The sequence below is a fragment of the Anser cygnoides genome, chromosome 27, assembly GCF_040182565.1.
Source record: "Anser cygnoides isolate HZ-2024a breed goose chromosome 27, Taihu_goose_T2T_genome, whole genome shotgun sequence".
NCBI classification, from domain to species: Eukaryota; Metazoa; Chordata; class Aves; order Anseriformes; family Anatidae; genus Anser; species Anser cygnoides.
In genome coordinates this window covers 2,674,399-2,694,618 of record NC_089899.1, presented here as the reverse complement: position 1 = coordinate 2,694,618, position 20,220 = coordinate 2,674,399, and the positions used below count along the sequence as shown (strand labels likewise).

At 48.7% G+C, this 20,220-nt stretch overlaps 1 long non-coding RNA gene across 2 annotated transcripts in view; it reads left to right on the top strand.

Annotated features, from left to right (window-relative positions):
* The window catches only part of LOC106044979 (uncharacterized), a 63,593-nt gene that overhangs the window by 12,486 nt on the left and 30,887 nt on the right, over positions 1-20,220 (top strand). The window contains exons 5-6 of one of the 2 annotated variants that reach the window (XR_010826788.1): positions 12,768-12,954; positions 16,489-18,660. This is a non-coding gene — a long non-coding RNA (uncharacterized lncRNA). Of the gene's footprint in view, positions 1-12,767; positions 12,955-16,488; positions 18,661-20,220 lie in introns of those variants that run through there. The other variant, XR_010826787.1, reaches the window with a different exon arrangement.

Genomic DNA, 20,220 nt, shown 5'->3' with positions numbered 1-20,220 from the left:
TGGCTGAGTTCTCTTGAATTCAGCCCTGATCCATTAGAAAAATATATTCCTTACCTCTCTTGCAAGGAGCCCCCAGGCTGATTAAAAGCAAAAGAGGTTTTAGCTGTGATCTTTTCTCCCCTTGAAGGAGTGGCTTTTATCTGTGGCTGTTTGTTTCACAAGATAGTTTCTGGTTATTCCACGGTTATTGTGAGAATTGACGGGGAGTTTCCCAATGGATGCATGGACATCTCTTCAAGGATGCCTCCTGCTTTTAAGGACTTTAACAAAACCTTACACAAATCCCCATTTGGTGTCACTCCGATACCAGCGTCTCATTAGGAAACTGTAATGATAAATCTAGCTTCGTTATCCAACATATCTAACAGTCAGCCCAGTGACATCCTTTCCTTTCATTATACAGAATAGAGATTGACTCATTGGGTGACTCCGCGTTCAGTTGAAACCACATACAGTAACTGGAAACCCAGGGAGACTCTGCAGTCTCCATGGAGACAGCACACTTACAACTTAATGTGATCAACAGATGCTGCAATAATCTTGAAAGATGGAGAAAATGTTTCAAACCGAGTGTTGTTTATGGTGGTTCAGTGGATGTTCAAATTTGCTCTGTTATGACTGGGCTCCATCTAAACGCACAGTCTTTTGAAAACACACAGACGTGCGTATTGAGGCAGAGACGTCTCATGGGGATAAAGCAACTAGGAGCTGGGCTGCTGCTTTTCATTCCCAGCATCCGCCCTTGCGGGACGCCACCTCAACTTCCACTTCTGTCCCAGTTTATCTGTAAAATGGGGCAGTCATCCAGTTAATAGCCCCCGTATCTTTTATGCTCTGGGGTAATTGTAATGAGATGAAAGTAAGAGGATTCTGATGAATGAGCGTACAGTCTCAGTGAATTGAATAGGAATCTCCCTCCGTGCTGTATGAGCTAATGCTGTAGCTGACATCAAGATTTCCAGAGCAGGGTTGTTTGTTTCATTCTGTGAAACCTCTGAATGATCGCCTCCTACAGAATTTTATAAGCTGTTGTAAAGAGATGACCAGGTTTCTGCCTGCTGCTCTCAGAGACGGGTGCAGCTCCCATCCCAGCTGGACCCCTTGCTTCCTCCCCAGGAGCAGGGAGGCACAGTCCTCCTGAAACAGGAGGAAAGGCACACAGGTGCTAGTCCCACACCAGAAAAATTCCCAAAGCGTAGCTGTTGGAAAGGATGGTCTAGATGTAAGTACAGGCACAGAAAGCCTTCGGTTCACCAGCTGCTGGGAAGGTAGAAATTCATTCTGTACTTGCTTGTTTCTTGTTCTTTCTCCAAGCATCCTCTGCTGGCCACTCGCAGAGAGAGGCTGCTTGGCTGGAGGGATACTTGCTCTGAACTCCTGTTTTGCTGTTAAAATCTGGTGGCTGTGGAGAGTGGAGGGATTTTTTCCCCTCGTTCATTGAGTTTTTCATAGGGGAGAATTAATCTTTAATAATACGGTGGCATTTAGAGCTGTGCTAGGTGCTTTACAGACACATGTGGAGATGCAATTACCAGCTCAGAAACAGTGAGAGCAGCCTATAAAGGAAAGATGACTGGATTTATAAGGAGGAGACTAACAGCCGTGGCAGGACTGCCCTCGAAATCAAGGAGGCTGGTCAGGGTACCTGTGCCTCTGCTGCCGCTGCTCTCAGCCTGCTGCTTTCGCTGACGTGCCGAGCTAGGGGAGCATTCTGCATTTAGGCAGCACTCAGGCTGTCCCCTCTGCTGGCAGAGTCCTGTAGCTGAAACTCGGCAGGTGGGCAGCAGTTGGTAACTTCTGCTATGAGGCTGCATTAAGGAGGAGGCATCTTGTCAGTCTAAGCATCCTGCTGGAATCCGCCAACAGAGCCTTAACAGAGTAGGATGTCCGAATCCCAGCTGCTGTTTCTTTCCTCCCCTGCCAGGGCAACCTTCCTTGCAAGACCCTTGCTCAGCCAGGCTCCTAGGCTGGACTCTTGCCCTTGAAAAGGTGCTCAGCTTTGAACTTCCCCCTCCTGCACGCTTCTGGGGCAAGAGTTTTCAGGTGGAATCCATCTGACGCTTTGGGGACGTTTTCTTTCTCAGCCTTGGAGAGATCCTCACTCGTGCAGTCCAAGCCGGTCGGTTCTCCACCCAGCCGTTGGCTCCAAGGCACTGTACACATCCATGCGAGGAATCATAATCCCATAGCGCAGCCATAAATACCAGCAAGGATTATTGATCATGCTCTGTCTCCAAATAATGTCAGGAATGTGTCTCCTTTCAAAAAAAAGGGCAGGATATCTAATTCAATGAATGGAATTCCTCGATGAAGTCCCAGATGGGCCTGTAAGATCAGCCTGATTATTTTTTGAAGCCTTGGTTGCTCCGAATAAGACTGAAAATTGAATTAGCTCTGAGAGACAGCCTGGGCCAATCACTCAGGGAAGCTGAAGGACAGCTTATTGATTTTCATGTTTCAGAAAAAATTAAATGATATCCCTTTTTGTTATTTAAAATGCTGCTTAAGCAATTTAGTAATGTGATGTTGGAGGCTCAGTTCCAGGCTCTGAATCGGAAGAAGGAGGGGGAGATTTCCCTTGACAAGAGAGGTAGGTGGAAGGAAGATTTAGTGTAATTGCCTTCCCTTCCAAATAATTGATGGCGCCAAAAGAATGGCTATATTTCGCCAGCCTCCTCTCCTGCATGCCATTTATTAAAGATATAATAATTAATGATGTAAATAGTTGATTTATAATCAACAACACTGGTAGTTAATTGATTTTTGTATGTGTGCGCGAATTTATGATGGGAAGATACATACAAGGTGATTACACTGTCCTGCGAGGCTGCGGCGTGCCTGGGGAGAGGGAGAAGAGGAGGTCTGGTCAGTCTCAGCAGCTGGATTTTTGGTCATTTCATCGGGAAATCTAACAGTTCTCCATCCCTCGAAAGAAACCAGTGTTTGAGGGATCCCATCGGTCCAGAACAGGGGTTCCTGACTTCCAAGGGTGTGTGAGAGGACAGCATCTTCCAGGCACAGCCATGGCTTTTAGTGGGAAATGAGCTCTGCTCAGCTGCTTTGGTAGGGGCTGGGTGGAGAGTGCCAGGCACTTCCCAGCCCTCTGCAGTGCTTCCCTAGATTAAACTGTAGTGCATGATTTCTCTCCCCCGCTGCCCCACCCCTTCCCTTCGCATTGTTTCAGGGAAATCTTTCAGAAACAGCTCTTAATCAAATGAATGTGCTGTTATAAATAAAATACCTTCTCCTCCCCCTTCTCCCCTCTCACTTCAAATCTTGAACCTGTGCCCAAGCAGGAAAATGGGATTTTTTGGTTGTTGTTGAAAAAGGTGGCTAGAAGATGTTTTTTCATGTCGTGCCCCTATTTCCAAGGTTCCCATCCCATATGGGGAACATCTTGAAGGCATCAGGGTGATCTTAGCCTGTTATCGTGGCGGGAGAGGTTTGGTGTGAGCAGTCTCCTTAAGCTTATCTAAAAGTCAGACTGGGTGGTGTGTATTTTTGCCAACGGAGGGTGGAAATGCCCTTCCATCCCAGCAGCTGCCAGTGTGGGGACAGAGCTCTGTCCCTCTGCAGCGTGCCTGCTGCTGGGTTTGGGATCAGCTGCCCGTTCCCTTGCTGGGCAGGAGGCCCACACATCAGGCCTGGCCTCTCCCTGGTGTGCCACGGGCGATTTGGGAACTCAGCTGGGGTGTAAATCTGTCCCGTGCTGCCTGAAGTTCCTTGACCTTCAACTAAGACCTGAGCTGCCTCTTCTCTGTGATGAGTCGACGCTATTAATTGGAAATCCAATTCTGGAGGATTGCCAGGCTAATGCTGAGCAAGCATCGTTTGGCTCTGCAGGCAGGATATAGGACATGCCTTGGTCTATCTATAGCTGGGGAAAGTCAGCTTATTCTGCCTCATTGCAGGTGAAAAGTGGGGTAAGTGTGTCCGGGTTCCTACCTCACCACTCTTGTACCTCACATAGTTTCATTTTTTTTCCTATTACTAGCTTTTTGCAAGATGAGCTGTACAGCAGAAATGCCAAGCAAATACTGATGGTTTTTTTTTACCTGATCCCTATCAGCACATGGGGCAAAATGGCATCAGTCCTCTGCAGGAAAGGCATCCCTGGAGCTCCTTCCAGAGCTGGTGCGGAGCAGTCAGAGGTTGCCTTTCCACCCTAAACAGTGACCTCAGGGCAAGACCTTTTGCCCCAGAGGGGCTAATTCTGCCCTCCTGTGACTGCAGAGGGAGCCATGATTTAGAGCAGGGCTGGGATCTGCTTGGTCTGGGGGCAAATGAGCTGCTCCTTGGAGCTCACCTCTCGTGGCACGTGAGGAGATCACGCTCCTATGGTCTCAGATGGGGATGCTTCAGTTTAGCCTCAAAATGAGAAGTGTTTGTAGAGCTTGGGGGATCGGATCCTGTTGCCTTACATCACCCAAGGGGTATAAACAAGATGCTCAGACCCTGGTAAAGAGCCTCTCTGATCCCAGAAGCTGTGCTTAACAGAGACCTCGCAGTCCTAAAAGCAGCTTTTGTTGACAACTGAGCTGAAGAGTGATTGATGCCATGTGTCGAACAGCAGAGAGCAGGAGGTGAGCAGCAGGGCAACCCCTCTCGCAGCCGAGAGAGGCATCCACTCAGGCCGGTGCTCGGCTGCAAGCTCCAAATGTATTTGTGATTCTCCCACTCTCCCTGTTTCTTGATCCCAGTGTTTAAGAATTGTGCAGAAAAGAGAGGCAGAGGACAGGCTGCAGAAAGCAGTGCAGATGGGAAAGAGATGACAGGGAGAAAGCGAAGCTGGACAAAGATTGGCGTGGGGGACAGAGCTGAATGCCAGGCAGGGACCCAAGGCTGGTGACACAGCTTCTCTGCTACATTTTTCAGGCAGATCCTTTGCCCTCCCTTTTCTTAGCGTAGGTTGATCTGTCTTGGGGATGTTCTTCCAGCATGTTTGTGCATGCCCTATGGTCTATGGGGGGGGGGTAGGGATGTGCTCTGGTGGGCTGAGAGGCAGTGGCAGGCTGTCCCGATGGTTGGTCCTGGGCTGAGCTGCAGCGCAGCCACGTATCGCAGCATCGCTGATCAGCACGGAGATGTGAGAGAGGCTGACAAGGGTTATGCTAAGCCAGAGCTGATCAATTCCAATCTGATTAATACTAACTGTTTATAAAGTGTGTCAGACCCAAACGTGCGTCCAATATTAATTAATCCTCCAAACTGCCCAGGGAAGTAGGGAGGAAAGGAAAGATTGTGTCCCTTTCTAAAGAAAGGAAGCAGCTGGGGTGATTGATTAGGTGGCACTCGGGTCTTGGGGGCTATTTCTGCTTCTCTGTTTGTCTTGGACATTTGTAGGGAGCTTTGGAGGGCAGAGCACAGCTTTTGAGTCTGTGCAGTGCCCGGCACCGAGGGAAGGTCTGCATGCTTGGGCTCCTCTCCAGGAGGTGCAGAATGACTTAATTCATGGCAAGTCCCTTTTGAGCTGTTACAGGTTTCCCTGCTGCTGGGCCTGCGTTCAGAGAGGGGAGATGTCCCTGGTAGGGTGCTGGCTGTCCCCTGCAGGTGCCTCGTTCCAGCCAGCGGGCACGGCAGGGCACTGTGGGTGCATGCAGGGCCCCACAGGAGCAAGAAGGCAGCTGATACAGGACCGAGCTCTCTACAAGACCAGCAGACATAAGGGCAGGAGATGGGGCCATTGCTTCAGACACCAAAGCCAAGTACAGCAGCTCAAAGGTGAGGGAACCCTGCTCAGTCTGGTCAGTGCCAGGGAGATCCCAATGCGCTACCAGCACAGGCACAAAAGACCCTTTCTGCTCCAAAGGCTGCTCCCCTGTGCAGAGCCTTTGTGCCTCTTTCCAGGTACGTTCTCTCCCATTTGTATCACATTGCTGGAAAAGCAGATGAAATTGTAAAATCTGGGCCTTTGTTTTAATTTCAATCAGCCTTTTGATTGATGCAGTAAAACCACTGGAAGCCGCTGGTGCAGCCATAGCTCTGCACTCCCCACGCAGGGCATCACATCATGTGCCCAGCCAGCTTCAAGGGTTCCTGGCAAAGAGCTTCTGGTCCATGCAGCTGGGAGCAATAAGTTTTTCAGCTGCTTTGGCTAGATGCAAACAAGTTCCAGGGCTCCCATTTGTCACCATGTGTAGCCCCAGTGCCTCGATGGGGATGGAAACTGATGTCAGAGCAACAGCACCTTAAACAGCCCAGCTGAATCCACAGGAATCCCTCCAGGGTCTGGCCCATGCTCTGGCCAGCACTGTGAATAAACAGAGTACTTTCCTCCCCATGCCTGGAAATGCAGGGCCTTTCACAAGCACTAGAATTTGCATAAAACACTTAAAACTCACATAAATAAACCTAGACAGCCAGATCTTGCAGGAACCAAATGAAATCATAAAGCTCTAGATTTTAATTAGTCTCTCACCCCTGCTATATCAAACGATCATCATTGCTCATGTCAAACTGATGCTTATTCTGGGATATAAAAAAAAAAAGTCTGAGTCCCCTGACAGGGCTGAGGGATATAAAGGTGGAGGAGGGAGCTGAAAGAGCCATATGGGCCTGAGCGGTTCCTGGGCTGTGGTCTCTCTGGCACAGAGTTTGCCTAGAAGTCTCCAGCACAGATGGGCTGGAATTTCCTTCCATTTCACGTCAGTATGGTGGGGACAAGGCAGGGAACTCCACGGAGGGATTTGCACCCCAAGATAGCCCCAGCCCCACACGTGCTCCCAAGGAGCAGAGCAGGGACAGGGGCATTTCTGTGCCTTGGGCAGCCCTGGCCTGGAAGCAGGAGCTGTGCAGTGGGTCCCAAGGCAGCCCCAGCCGAGGGGAGCAGGAGGCTGAGTGATGTCCCTTCCAGATGCTAGAAGCCTCTCGGCATACAGAGAAGGAAGCCTGTGGGTTTTTTTTTCCACTTTACCTTCATGCTGCCAGCCGTTCAAGCACAGGTGCTAGTTATGGAGCTGTTGTTAAGGGTTATTAAAGATAAATTTTTTTCGTTCTCCCTTTGATTGATGCCTTAATAGATTCCTCCAGATGTGATAAGGTCAAATTTAAATTTAATCATTTTTTCATTTTTTGTTAATTCCTGGGTGATGCATAAACACACCAGTGTTGGGAAGGTGCAAGCAGCTGGGGAGCCTGTGTTAAGTTTTGCTCTCTGCTTCTGTTTAAATCATTGTAATGACAGGCTGGTGAACTGCAGGGTTCCAGAGCTTTCTAGGTAAAATCTTGAGCGTGGAACCTTTCTAGATGAAGAAATTCCTATAAATCAGTAGAAAATTCATAGAAGGTTCTGGAAAAATCCTGTTTGGGAAAACCTTCTGAGCTCCTAGATCCAGGAGTTCCTGGAAAACACCAGAAAATTTCTGCAGATCTTTCACAGAACAGCATCAGATCTTGCTCTAAAACAGGTCTGAAAACTAGCACAAATATTTGGGCGTCCTGCTCTCAGCTCTGCAGCTGCCTTGTGCAGTTCTTCTTTTGGGAAGTGACATGGAGTTGTCTCAAGCAGGACCTTGCAGAAATTCAGGTACCAGATGTTGGTGACCTCTTTTAAAAGTACCAGCCCTGATTTCTGCTTGCCTCAATTCTTCCGCTCATGGGAAGGTGATGTGTTTGGGGAGAAGCCCCAGTGTGGGAGGGTGATGGGTTGTTTGTTTTTGTTTTTTTTTTTTTTTTTGAAGTACTTAGTCATTTGGCCACAATGACACCTTCCAGTTTCATAGATGTTGGTGAAACGGAGGAAGCAGGAGTTGCAGCCAGGCTCGAAGTGAAGTGCTAGTGTCTTCAACAGCAGTGTGATGCTTCGGAACACCCCTCGCTGCCGTCGTTTCCTGCCTGGGAACAGAGCAGGCTCTGCTGCAGGACTCTGCCCTTCGCTGCTCTTCAGCGGTTGGTGGCATGGCTGATGAGAGCATACACCTCTCAATTATTTTGTGAGGTCTGGGCTGGTTTTCAGCAACACTGGTGTCTGGAGTGATGTGAATGCACCAGACTTGGCTTTCTCTTTTATTATTCTCGCTCTTTACCTCATTTTGCTTTGCCCACCATTCCTGTTGCTTCCATCCAGCAGGAGGTGCACACAGAGGGGTGCCGCAGGATGGCTCCTGCCTTGCCAAAGGCAGGAGCAGCTCTCGTTAGGCTGTGGTTACTGTTGTGTTAGCTGATATTTTAACAAACATGTAGCTGTTAAAATACTGGTTCTCTGCGCCTTAATGCGAACAGCAGCACAGGAGACACGGCTTATGAGGATTTGTTTGCGTTAGGGATGTTTGCAGCAGGTTAGGCACCATGTGTCGTGCTGCCAGAGCGTGCTCAAAGGGAAGGGTCCGTGCTGCAGGTGAGATGACTCCAGGGACCAGGGGGGCTCTGAGGGTCCTGGCCTTGGCCAGTGCAGGGAATCAGTGTCTTCAGGGGCCCAGGGGGGCTCTGAGGGGCCTGACTGTGGCTGGTGCGGGTGATCGGTGTCTTCAGGGGCCAATGATACTGCACTGATAATCCATCCCCTGCTGTGGTTTCAGCTAGTCCTAGCACCGCTCTCCCAGGTGGCATCAAGGCAGGACTCATGCCAATAAGTGCTCTGGCTGATGCCAAGACGAGGACTTCAGGGGAGAAAGGAGGAGAGTTCAGCTATATGGAAACTGGCCAGACCACGCCGTTTACCCTCACAGACTGGTTTTTGGCCTGGTTTATTCAACTTGCTATGTGAATAGCTGCAGTGGGGAGGAGCTGTCAAGTGTAAGCCAGCTTTTGGTGGACTGGGCCGTAGCAACTCAGGGCAAACACATCACGTTCCTGTCAGCACAGAGGTGATGAACATGGCTGCCCCTCACCTCCGCACAGCCCAGGGACGGTGCTGAGGCCCACTGCGAGCACGGTCTGGGTTTAAGTACAGACTTGGCTCCTACTTGACTGTCAGTGTAGACACATCCTTAGTGTTTTCATTGCTGGGGGAAACAAACCCTTCGGCGTGTGCTTGCCTTCACACCCTGCGCGGATCCAGCTGTCTCTGCTTTCTCTCTGCTCGCAAGCAGATGGCGGAGCGAGAGAGGAGATGCCTCAGGTGAGCTGGGCTGGGAGACACAAGTGTGAAGAGACACATCGTTGCGTTGTCAAAATATTGGGATGTCTAGTTTAAACCAGAACAGAAGGGATTGCAAAAGCCACCGGCTCCCCTGGTAACAGCGCACGGGTCCGCGTGTAGGCCGCGAGCCGGGGGAGTACGAGGAGGTGGGGGTTAGCGTGAGCTGCGGGGCCGTGGGTGGGCTGCGCGCCCTGCAGGCACCCCTGCTCTGCAAACAATAACAGGAACATTTAAATGCCGTAAAACTCGTTTTATCAGGGAGATGGTTTGCACCGAAAGCGGCTGTTGTGCACGGTTCCTTTGATAGGTCTCAGCAGATAGCACCAATTATAAAATTATTAACAAACGAATGTGCTCCTTCGCTCCAATTAAATGATAAGAGCTAAAGCAAAGAGGCAGATTTTTATCATTATCAGATTACAGGCCCATATTGTGCTGATAATAAAGTAGGCACTTTCTGATATGCTACCTCCAGTATGACTCCTTAGATTATTGTTTGGCTGTAGAAAAAAAATATAAAAAGAATTTTGCAAAAGCAATAACAACGTTGGAAGTGTCTTATCACAGACCGTTCGAGGGAGCGTAACAAAGGGGCACAAAATGACTCAGGCTGATGGCAGCGAGGATAATAAGAGCATCAGGAGTGGGGAGGGTGCCCACACGACAGAGCACTGGGCCAGAACATCTCAAGGCTGTTAAGCGAACTCCCTCTTAAGGCTTTATCTCTTTCATATAATCAGGGAGGCAGTCTTCTGCAGCGTGTGGAAAAGTGAAAAGATCCACAGGGGGAGGAAATATTTGATATTGGAAGATCTTACGGGGGTGGGAGGAGTGTTTCCCTCCTGTTCATTTCCCCCTAGAAAGTCTGGCAGGATTTGGGCTGTAGTTACAAATGCACAGTTCCTTTTTCACCAGCTGAAATCTGATGTTTCAGAGGTGATCAAATGTAATTAGGCAGCGTAGTACTAATTCAGATGCCATGTGATGTGTTGAAGGAGGGGAATAGCAACTGCATGGCAGGAGGGACAGAATCAGTTTCCCCTTCCTGACCCTGAAGCAATCATATATAAAGCCCAAGAGCTGATTTTATTTTCCTCTCTGCAGGGGAGAGACAGCAGTTTAAGGAAGAGTCCTACTCTGTATTTGACTCTACGCCTTGCTATGTGTTAGGTTGTTAGGCTGGTAAAATATGTAGAGGATGTGATTCCCTTTCTGTACTGGCATAAATCAAAAGTCACTCTAGCTGTGCTGATTTACACAAGCTGAGGGTTTGGCTTAACAAAATTATAACAGCATAAAGCTGGTGAGGAGGAAAGGTCAAGCCCACCGTATCTGTCTCGAAGCATGGTGATATTAGCCATGAAATTGTGATCATGACTGATCAGGGAACCTCATCATTAAGTGACTAATTATTATTAATTATCGTTTATTAGTGTAGCACCAGGGAGCCCTTGTCACGTTCATGTTAAGCTCCCTTGAACCTGGATCCACTCCAAATTTTCTGAAGTCCTTGAGTTTGCAAAACAGAGCTGCTGATCTCCTAGGAACAGGTCTCGGAGTTTAATACTCCTGGAACTGACAGGTCTCAAAGGAGGAGTGCTGTAACGCGTGTATTGCTTGTGGCGGGTCCTGAGAGAAGCCCAGCAAAGGAGAACTGGGAAATAATAATGCGAAAATGGTGAGCTGCAGTTAGACTTCTGCTGAACTCGGGGATGGTTGTGTGTATGTGTGGCTGCAGGCTCAAGCACTTCTAATTACCCATCCCTAGTGATCAGATCAAATTATCTCAGAGGGCTAATTTCAATGAATTTTGCTCTCATTTTCACCGATGTAAATCACAACCCCTCTGCTGTCAGTGGAGCTGAGCTGGATTTACACCCAGCGTAACAGAGGCTGGAAAGCATCTGCACTGAACTCCTGCCAGTTCTTTTCTGAGTCTGCCTGCAGAGACTCCAGAACCGAGTGACATTGGCTTTCCTAGGCATCAAAGGGCCTCTTGAAAGGCTAATTAATGTTATCTCTGTGCCAGATCAGGGACGTAAAGGACTGTTTTCTTGTCCTGATGCAGCACCAACATGTGCGGTTTTACAGCCCCAGCCTGTTGGCTGCTGATTCTGCTTGCGTTCACTGTTATTTACAACCCTGTACACAAAAAGGTCTATTTTATTTATTTGTATGTTTTTGCTTCCCGGGAAGATCTTCAGCTGCGAGCTGAGTCAGCAGGATCTCTAGTCAAACGGCGAGCCTCTTTCCCTACAAGATACTGAAACCCCGTGATGTTTAGCCTGACGGGAGAGAACTTTTGCTTTCAGTGTGCCACATCACTTTGTTTCGCCTCCCATCTTTCCCTGCAAGCAGGAAGCAGCCCTCTTGAATGTAATTTCTATTGAAAGCAAATGGTGTCTATGTCTGATTAGTTCTGGCTTGAGGCTGTATCAACAAGCTCAGTGTTGGTCCTGCACTTGCAGCCTGGAATATTTTAGGGCACTTGAGTCTGACAGATTCATGTTTATTACATTAAACCATTTTATCATTGACTCGCCAAAGTGTTATTCTCCCAGCTGGAAAGAGGCAGTTAAAAAAAAAAAAGGCAGTTACACCTCAGTCTGAAGTGCTGACACCAAGGCCAAATCCTGCAGCCTTCACTTAGAGCCTTAGAGGGGCTAATCCTGCTCTTGTTCAGGATCTCATTCTGACCCTGCTGTAGTGAATGACAAAGCTGTGGTACGAGAAGGGCCAGGCAGGAAAGATTCCTGAAATCAACAGTATTTGATTGAGACGTGACACTGGGTAAGTGTGAACCTGCAGGTTGGGGTCTGTTGTACAGACCAGAGGCTCTGCTGGTGTTCCTGCACAGGACAGTGCAGGGGGATTGCCCTAGCTTGTCCCTGTCCCCGTATAACAGATCAGGCCCCTTCTCCTCAGGGAGCCACAGCTGTTTCATAGCACTAACATCAGCAAAACCTGTGTCAGCAACCAGGACTCTCCAGACAAAGAGGGAGCTGTGAGGGGAAGTGCTTTTGCTGTTATTTTTTTCTTTTGCTAAGCCATTTCTCGCAGTGCAACTGTACAAACACAGTAAGTCACCTTTTTCCCCCCATAAGTCCAGGGCCTCAAGGATTTTGTTTGCATTTCCTCCCTGGGGACAGGGTTTCCATTACACCGAGGCCTCTCTGCTTCACTCTGGCAGCCTACGAAGGTCTTGAAAGGGTTGGAAAATGTCCCCTGCCAGCTTCCCTTGCTCAGGAGAGCTCCCTGGCCCACACGGAGCTGGCAGTGGGCCTCAGTGTGCCGCAGAAGCCTCCGCCCTGTGGGGAATCCCAAGGGGACGAGCTGTGGGCTCTTTCAAAACAAAGGTATACATTTCAAAACATCCTGTGGAAGGGAAAATACCATCAGCAACCAGAAAACGGTTTTGAAGCAATCAGGCTGTTCCATTTAAAACCACCCAGAGTCGGGCAGCCTCCTCCACTGTTTTTCTTTCTTGCTTAACATCTAAAAGTCTCTGAGGAATTTCCCGGTACATTTGCTCTGCTTCACCACAGGTCTCCGTGGAGTGTCTCTGTGACATGCACTGTGTGGCCTGACGCTTGACTTTGTCATTCTGCCCATCTTGTCACTCTCATAGATTAATCAGAATAATTCTTAATGTTTCCCAGAAGTAACTTCTGCCTGGGTTCTCCTACAGGTGTTTTACCAACGCTACTGGCAGCTGCGTGCCATCCCAGCAAGACAAGGGAGATCGAGGTGCTAAAAGCAATCAGAAGTGAGCTGGAAGCTAAGCATGCTAACCTAAGCTACCTGTCCAGAGTTTTCTTGTCAACAAAAACAAAATATACAAACTCCCAGAGGAGAGACGTCCCGTATCACGGGGGGTGAGTAGTGTTTTGGGGATCAGAGGGCGAGGGGATGCCTGGAGTTGGTTAGGGCAAATGGCTGATGTATTTATCTGGAACTCCTTGGTACGTGGGGTTCCTGGAACTACGAGGGAGGTGAGTCCTTACCGTTGTTTCAGGGATGTGAGACAGCTAGAGAAGTGACAGGGGATAGGATGGAGAGTGGCGGAGCTGAGACGTGTCAGGCTCCCCGAGTTCCAGGCCAGTTCCTTGTCCATTAAACAGCACAGCCCTCCTTGGTGCCTGTGGACTGTCTTTCAGTCCAATACTCTGTTCACAGTCCAAGGCATCCTCAAATTTAAGGAAGAGACGATAAAATAGATGAAAGCCGATCAGGAACTAACATTCTTTAAGATTGCACCCAGTAACCCTTTGTTTAGCTAACCCGGTCTTTGAAGAAACTGGCTGCACATCTGAAATGCGTTTGCTCTGTAGACAGATAACTGTGAAAGTAGAACCCGGTCTCCAAAGAGCTTTAAGCTTTCTTTGAAGAAGGCAACTGACTACATGTCATGCCACATAAGACATTAACCTTTAAATGTTATGCAGATGACTGGGGAAGGAGGCCATTTGTTACAGGAGGGGAAAAAAGAGAAAGGGTGGTTTTGGCTATGCTGCCAGGAGAGCCAATTCCCATCAGTGGGTTTGATGCATTGTTTCATAAGTAACAGTGTTGGTTTTGTACGGGAGCAGCTCTCAGAAACCGTGATGTTTAATGCAGAATGAAATGTGTTCGAGGAGAGAGAATTTTTGCAGCCAGTGAAGCAGGATGCGTCTCAGAGACTCTCTCCTTAATGCTCTCTGATTCTACAGCAAAGGCATGGTCTGCTTTGTGGTCCTTGCATCACATGTAGGTCTCTGCACCACAGACCATTTCTGGGATATTTTTGTTTTCAAAAACTGTTGCCGTTGTGGAAAGCAAGCCAGAAAGCATACCTTGTGTTGTCCTGGGCAAGAGACATTTTGTTCTTTGGTATGTGTTCTATTGAAAACAAAAGTAATTTGTGCTAATGTAATGTGCTATTTGTGTGCAGAAAACAGCACGTGGCATTGAACGTATTGGAAACTGTAACTGTTGGTGGGATTCTGTATTTATGCTGATGTGGTGCACCAAGTTCTGAGCATAGGGCAGTTTCCCAAAGGCGATTTTAAGACAGGCAGCGCTGCTGTGAAACTTGGTCACCACCCTCGCTGAGTCCTGTGAGCTCCCTGGGTGGGCAGTGCTGCCATCAGTAGTCCAGAAAGCATGTTGCTGCTCTGCTCTCTGCCCTTCCAACTGTGGTGTCAAATACTGTAGATGGCTCTTGTGGGGAGGAAAATTGATGCTAACGTAGATGTAGAAAGGCCTGGCTTTTGGAGCAGGGCAGAAGCCCAAAAACCTAAAACAGCAGCTCCAACCGTTTTGTATGTAAGCACAGATCAGAAGCCTGTTCCTCTCTCCTGCCTCCCTACAAGACACACATGGTTGTGTTCAACTGTCCTTCTCTGCCCCTTTTCTCATTACCTCTTGAAATTAAACTGTGAATCCCCTCCTCCCTTCCCCTTCTCAAAGCTTTCTCACTCAGGGCAGCTTTGCATTTCCTTTCTGTTTTCAATAGACACGTGCTTACTGCAACTATTTTATCAATGAATAGCAGTTGAAAAACTACTGGTTTTGGTGTGGTTTATCCCAACCTGTAGTAAGAGTCTGACCTTCCCGTTAGAGATTGCTCTGCTTCGCATGCAGGAAACATTACCAGAACGTTGCTTTGCCCTCTAGCACGTTTACCTCTCTGTGGGCATTCTTGAAGCACTAGCTATTATGGCTATACTGCTCTAGCACAGCTCCTCCTAATAATAATATTTTTCCCTTCTTAAAACAACTTCAACGACCATGACTAAGTACCCAGCAGGTCAGCTGGGAATAATCGGGTTTCTGCCTGCCTCTTTCAAACAGAGCGAGGCATCCTTGGGTCTCTGCGTCACACACCCAGGCTTTGGGGGAATCGCCATTAATGGCTGGGAATGTGTCTTGGCTTTCCTCTTAATCTCTTATCACAAGATTAGCTAATGTCTGCAAAGCCCAGGAGGATTGGGTAATGATAAGGGATCGTCAGGCGAGATGGGAAGATAAGCATTGTTCTCTAAGAAACCAGCCTCCCAAGGAGATAATTATCTCGTGCTCTCCATCAGCGCTCTGCTCGCCCCCATCCCGGAGGCCCTCTGCACTGCGGCTGTTGCGCCGGGGCACAGCGAAGCAGCAGCAGGAGAGCGAGTGCCCCTTGCAACCCTACCAAGAGCTGCAAAGTCCCAGACTTCGCGTGAGGGTAGCAGCTTGTGCTGCTCGGGGCTTTGCACGGCCCCCACAGCCCCTGGCTCCAGGATCCCAAGTACCACATGGGGTTTGAGATGACCCACTGTGTGCAAAGGACAATTGGTGTTTTCAGCCCCGCTGGTAAAAAGAAGGAAGAAAAAAAAAAAACGTGTGGGGGTGGAAAAGCCCAACTCCTTTTTTCTGTGCTCTACAAGGTGCTAGAAAAGCAGAGCAAGCATCCTGCCGGATGTCTGTGTCGGTACAGGGAGCGGTTTGAGGCATTCCTTTCCATCAGCTGCTTGTAACCTGTCTCAGCTGAGTCGTCGTCGCCCACGGTGTGTGCACATTCCCAGCTGCTCCGCTGCAAAATGAGACGGGTTCCTCTAATCCGCCTCTCCCCCTGACTGTGTCTCGGGGCTCCCTGGGGCAACTATTTCTTCAGAGACAGTGTTTTGGCGAACAGTGGTTTGTATCCCTGCAAAACAAGTGCTGAGTCTCCAGCAGAGCAGGACCGCCCAGCCTAAAACTGGTTTTGAACTGTGGTGGGATTGGAAGTGGGTTCAACGTTCCTCCACTTTTTCGTGTTTACAGCGTGAGCCCCAAAGGAGCTTTGGAGAGGTGCTGGCTACCAAACCACACCGTCTCCAGGGCAGCGTTGGGTCTGGGTCATCCCTCTCGTGGAGCCAGGGGGGACTCCAGCACGTGGGGACGCGGTGGCACGGAGCAACTGCCCGGCACCCAGTGCTGCTGCCCGCTTGGCAGCTCCTGCTCCTCCTTCCTCCTGCACTCCCGCTGCTCCGAACGTGGTTAGCTCAGATTTACACCTCGTGAGGCACTGTCTGTGCTGCTGAGTATCCATTTCATTATCTGCTTGTAATTGTTTTGTCTTCCCTGATCTTTTGTTCACCTGTGATGAGTGTACAATCAGTTTTGCTCTCCTCTGACATGAGTTACATGCCTTTTGAGCCCTGACTGATTAAACTCTCTTCCTTCTTCAAGTAAATTGGTTCCCATAGAGCTGTCCACTAGTGTGACTCCATTCAGTGTCTGAATTACATCTTCCCAGCTGACAGATGGATCGCTTGAGGGCTTTGTGGTCATTGTGCTAGCCTCAGAAGTTTGTGGATGATTATATTCCCAACCTGGTCAGCCAGCTTTTGTTTGCTGGAACTTTTCTACTCTAAATATTGGTGACTGATGCCTGGTCTCATTGTTCTCAGACTACTGGAGCCTGCTGCTGCGAGGGAACGTTGCTGTGTTATCTGATAGTTGTGAGCAGCGCGTTTGGCCCCCTTCCTGGCTGATGTTACTTAGTGCCAGCATCTGCCTCCAACCTTCACTGCCTTGCAGCAAGCAGTGGCTGCCCAGGCAGGGATGCAAACCAGCCTACGCACGTTTATGTGCAAAATAAAACTAAGTGGACTTGAAGGATGCTGCTCGAGAGACTGCTTAAAGGAGGAAGACAACATCCATAGGTGAGGACAATGCCATGCTCCATCCCATACGGTTGTCCCATGCAGGCTGGCTGTCCCTGCCTGGCACCCTCTCTGTTGGCAGGGTGACAGTTAACGTGCACAGCTCAAAGACACTTTGCCAACAGGGGTGGATTAAACTCAGCTTCATTGCTTTCAGGGGCTTCTCTGGCTCTTCCCTGGCTAGTGAAAACGTTTGGAAAGTTGGCCAGTGGGTGTATTAATTGGCTTGTGTGATATTTATTTGAATTTTAATTGGATGAGAAATCAATAGAAATAACTATTATTATGAAACTGAATAATGAAGCAGCAGTAGAATTAGTGACCCATTTCTAGCAGAAAGAAATACTTTTTTATTACTTAAAACAAGCTTAAATTAACAACTGCAGATAATGGTTCCCCAGAGCTAGATAAGGGGTTAAGGATCGTTGCTCGCAGCGATGACAGGCTACTCGCTAAAGTTGGTGAGTTATGTTTCAAGGTTAGGGTTTATAGCTCGGATATATTGTCTCCAAGTGAGTGAAACTTGGTTGACTGGCATGCCAAATGACTCACAAATTGACCTGAAAAATAGCATTCCCCCCTGCAGCCCCGGTTGTGTAAATGATGTTTTGGAAACCTCCGATTGTGTGGCCAGTTATAAGATTCATCTCATTTGAAGGAGAAGTGGAAAAGATGAGTGTAATCTGGAAACAAAGGACCCTGTGCCCCCAGATTTTGGCACAGGAGCTGAGCTGCTGATGCCAGTTGAAAGGCTGCTGTCACTCGTTCCGGCTTTGGGAAGTGACGAGGTCGACACCTTATTTCGGAAAGATGTTTCTCAGCCTGGCCCTACGGCTGGCAGCGTCAGCACAGTGGAGGGGCCGTGCACGAGGAATGAGGACGAAGTTGCCCTGAAAGCTTTAATCTTGTGAAACCTCAGCCTGGTTCTCTCAGTGCCTTGAGCCTGCCTGAATATGCATTAGATCAGAGCAATGCTACCCACTGATGTTCAGGAGGTTCGGTGTTAATGGATTAGACACACGCTTAGATTAGAAGTTGAGTTTCGGTGCAGTTCTGCCTCACCAGCAGCTTTGCGGGGCCAGATGAGAATCCGTTTGTGACAAAAACCTAAAAATATCAAACAGCTCTGGCAAACTGACTGGCCCTTTATTGCGAATGATGTCGGGCCCTTCGTGGAGACATTTATCCCAGCACTGATTGCCCGTGGCCAGCCCAGTCCAGGTGCCAGAGTCCAGCTGCAGGGCATGAGAAAATCAGTCACATTTTCATCCAGATGTCACCAAGGGGAAGTTTCTTTCATGTTTCTGTCATATTTAATGGTGTCTGAGCTTAAAATAAACCTACTAAAGGCTCGGCTTCACCTTGGATTGCTGCTCCTCTGTAATCATTTACGCTGGTAAAAGTGGTGTAATTCACATTTCATTTATGCCCACGACATGGTACATGCAGCAGCAGGGGAACGTGGCCTCTTTTCTCGCTGGAACCTTTAAGGTTTCCAGCTCCAAGTGTAATTGGACACTATTACAGTGTTTTATGAGCCTTGTTTGCCTGCACTAAGAAGAACAAAAAGTAGTTCTTAACTCAAGCTAAAAGAGCAGGGAAAACAAAGCAATTTGGGTTGTAACTTAAATTCCTAATACTAATTAAAGCAATCTGGTTTGCTGAGCGCATCGGGTAGACGTACCCAACGGGGTGATGTGTGCTCCCTGGCACCACAGCCCCAGGAACGGGCTGGGGGCCAGCTGGGAGACCCAGCCTGGGATTTCGGTTGTCTCTCTGCTTTCACCAGGGCCCATAGGCTGCACGTTACAGGTTGCTTTGCTTGGATGGTTGTTTTTTTTGAGCGAACCGTTATCCCCGCTAATATTTATTGGGGTCTGTCTCACTGTAAACATATCTGTATCGAAGCTGTTAGATATAAACCAAGTCAGGTAAATCCAGCGCAGAGGAGGATATACTGAAGAAATGTAGACTAAAGCCTGTCAGATTTATTTTTATTTATGTCGATTTCTACAAACATAAAGCAGCTCTGCTAGACTTTGAAGGAGTCAGAGAGATTCATGCTGTATTCCCCCATACCCGCAGGAGCTGCATGCAAAGCTACGCACTGGGTTTTGACAGCAAGGATTGAGCCCACAGCCTCAGGTTAAAGCTAAATTATTTGAGCAAGAGAAACAATCCACAGACTGTGGAAAACAGCTTAAAGCCACGCGTATCTGAAATATATAAAGCTTGAGCCAGAGCTTCCTGAAGCCAGTGGCATCCTTCGCTGCTTTGGCTGCCAGGAGATGACCGGTTCCCATCCCTGAGCTCTGGGGGATCCATGGAAAAGGGCTGATGCAGCCACAAGTGTGTAAGAGCCGAGCTCTCCGTTACATCCCAAGTAAGCAAACTGTCCCCGTCCTCCCTCCTTCCCCTGCGTCAGCACATGGGACAGGAGATGGATGTTCCCACAACACCCATTTCCAGTCTTTTTTCATGTCCGCAAGTAATTCCATTTCAATGGAAGACTGCTGGAGTTGTCCACTGTCCATCAGTCTGGTGGTGGGGATTTATTGGCAAGATAGGGAACTGTTTCTGTCCTAGCAGCTTGCAGCAAAGCAATCAGGAGTGTTTTTTTTCTCAGTCAGGTCTAAGTGGGTACGTAGCTGAGTGAACCATGGCATCTCCTGGTAGCCTGGGGGTGCTTTTCTGGCCCTGTGGGACCCATCTGTAGCTGGTGCTGCTCTGGTTATTTTGTCCAGACCCAGCACTGCAAACATTTTGCATGGTGGAGCAGGAATAAAGACACTTTCCAGCAAACATAATCCTGCGTTATCTGCAGCGCCTCTGACTTTAAGTCTCCCCCTCTTAGTCTCTACTTCCTCCTCCACATCTTGAGAATTATCCAGGGGAGGAGGTGGCTCCTGGCTCCTCTGCAGCCTGGTGGCTGCCTGGGACCCTCCTGAGCAGTGGGAGCACACACAGGACTTCACTGGTCACTAGCTGGCACCCTTGTCACCTCTTCCTCGAATCCTGTGGCTAATGCTTTCTTAATTTGCTCATCTGTAAAGTACTTAACATCCATCCACTGAATTATGGTTTAATTGTGCAAGCTTCCCTGATAATGCTGTTCGTTGACATGAGGCTTAGTATAAAATGTTGATTTCTTGCTTGCTGGTAATTGTGGTAATGATGCTTCGTAGTCGTAGGACAGCGGCTGTGCTTTTGAGCAGGAGTAGGAGCACTTCACATCTTTGCAGCCTGAGTGAACACAAGCAGGTAGCGTTCCTGCTGTCACTGGAGATGGGGAGACTGGGGCAGGGGATAGCTAAAGCTAATGCTGTGTGCTGTGGATACTGATCATTTGGGAAGAGGTCTCGAGTCCCTAGACCTCTAGAGCCTCTGAGCAACTCCAAGTTCAGAAGAAAGCAAGCTGGAGCTGGGCTCTAGCAGGGAGCGTAGCGATGGGACAAGGAGTAATGGCTTTGAACAGAT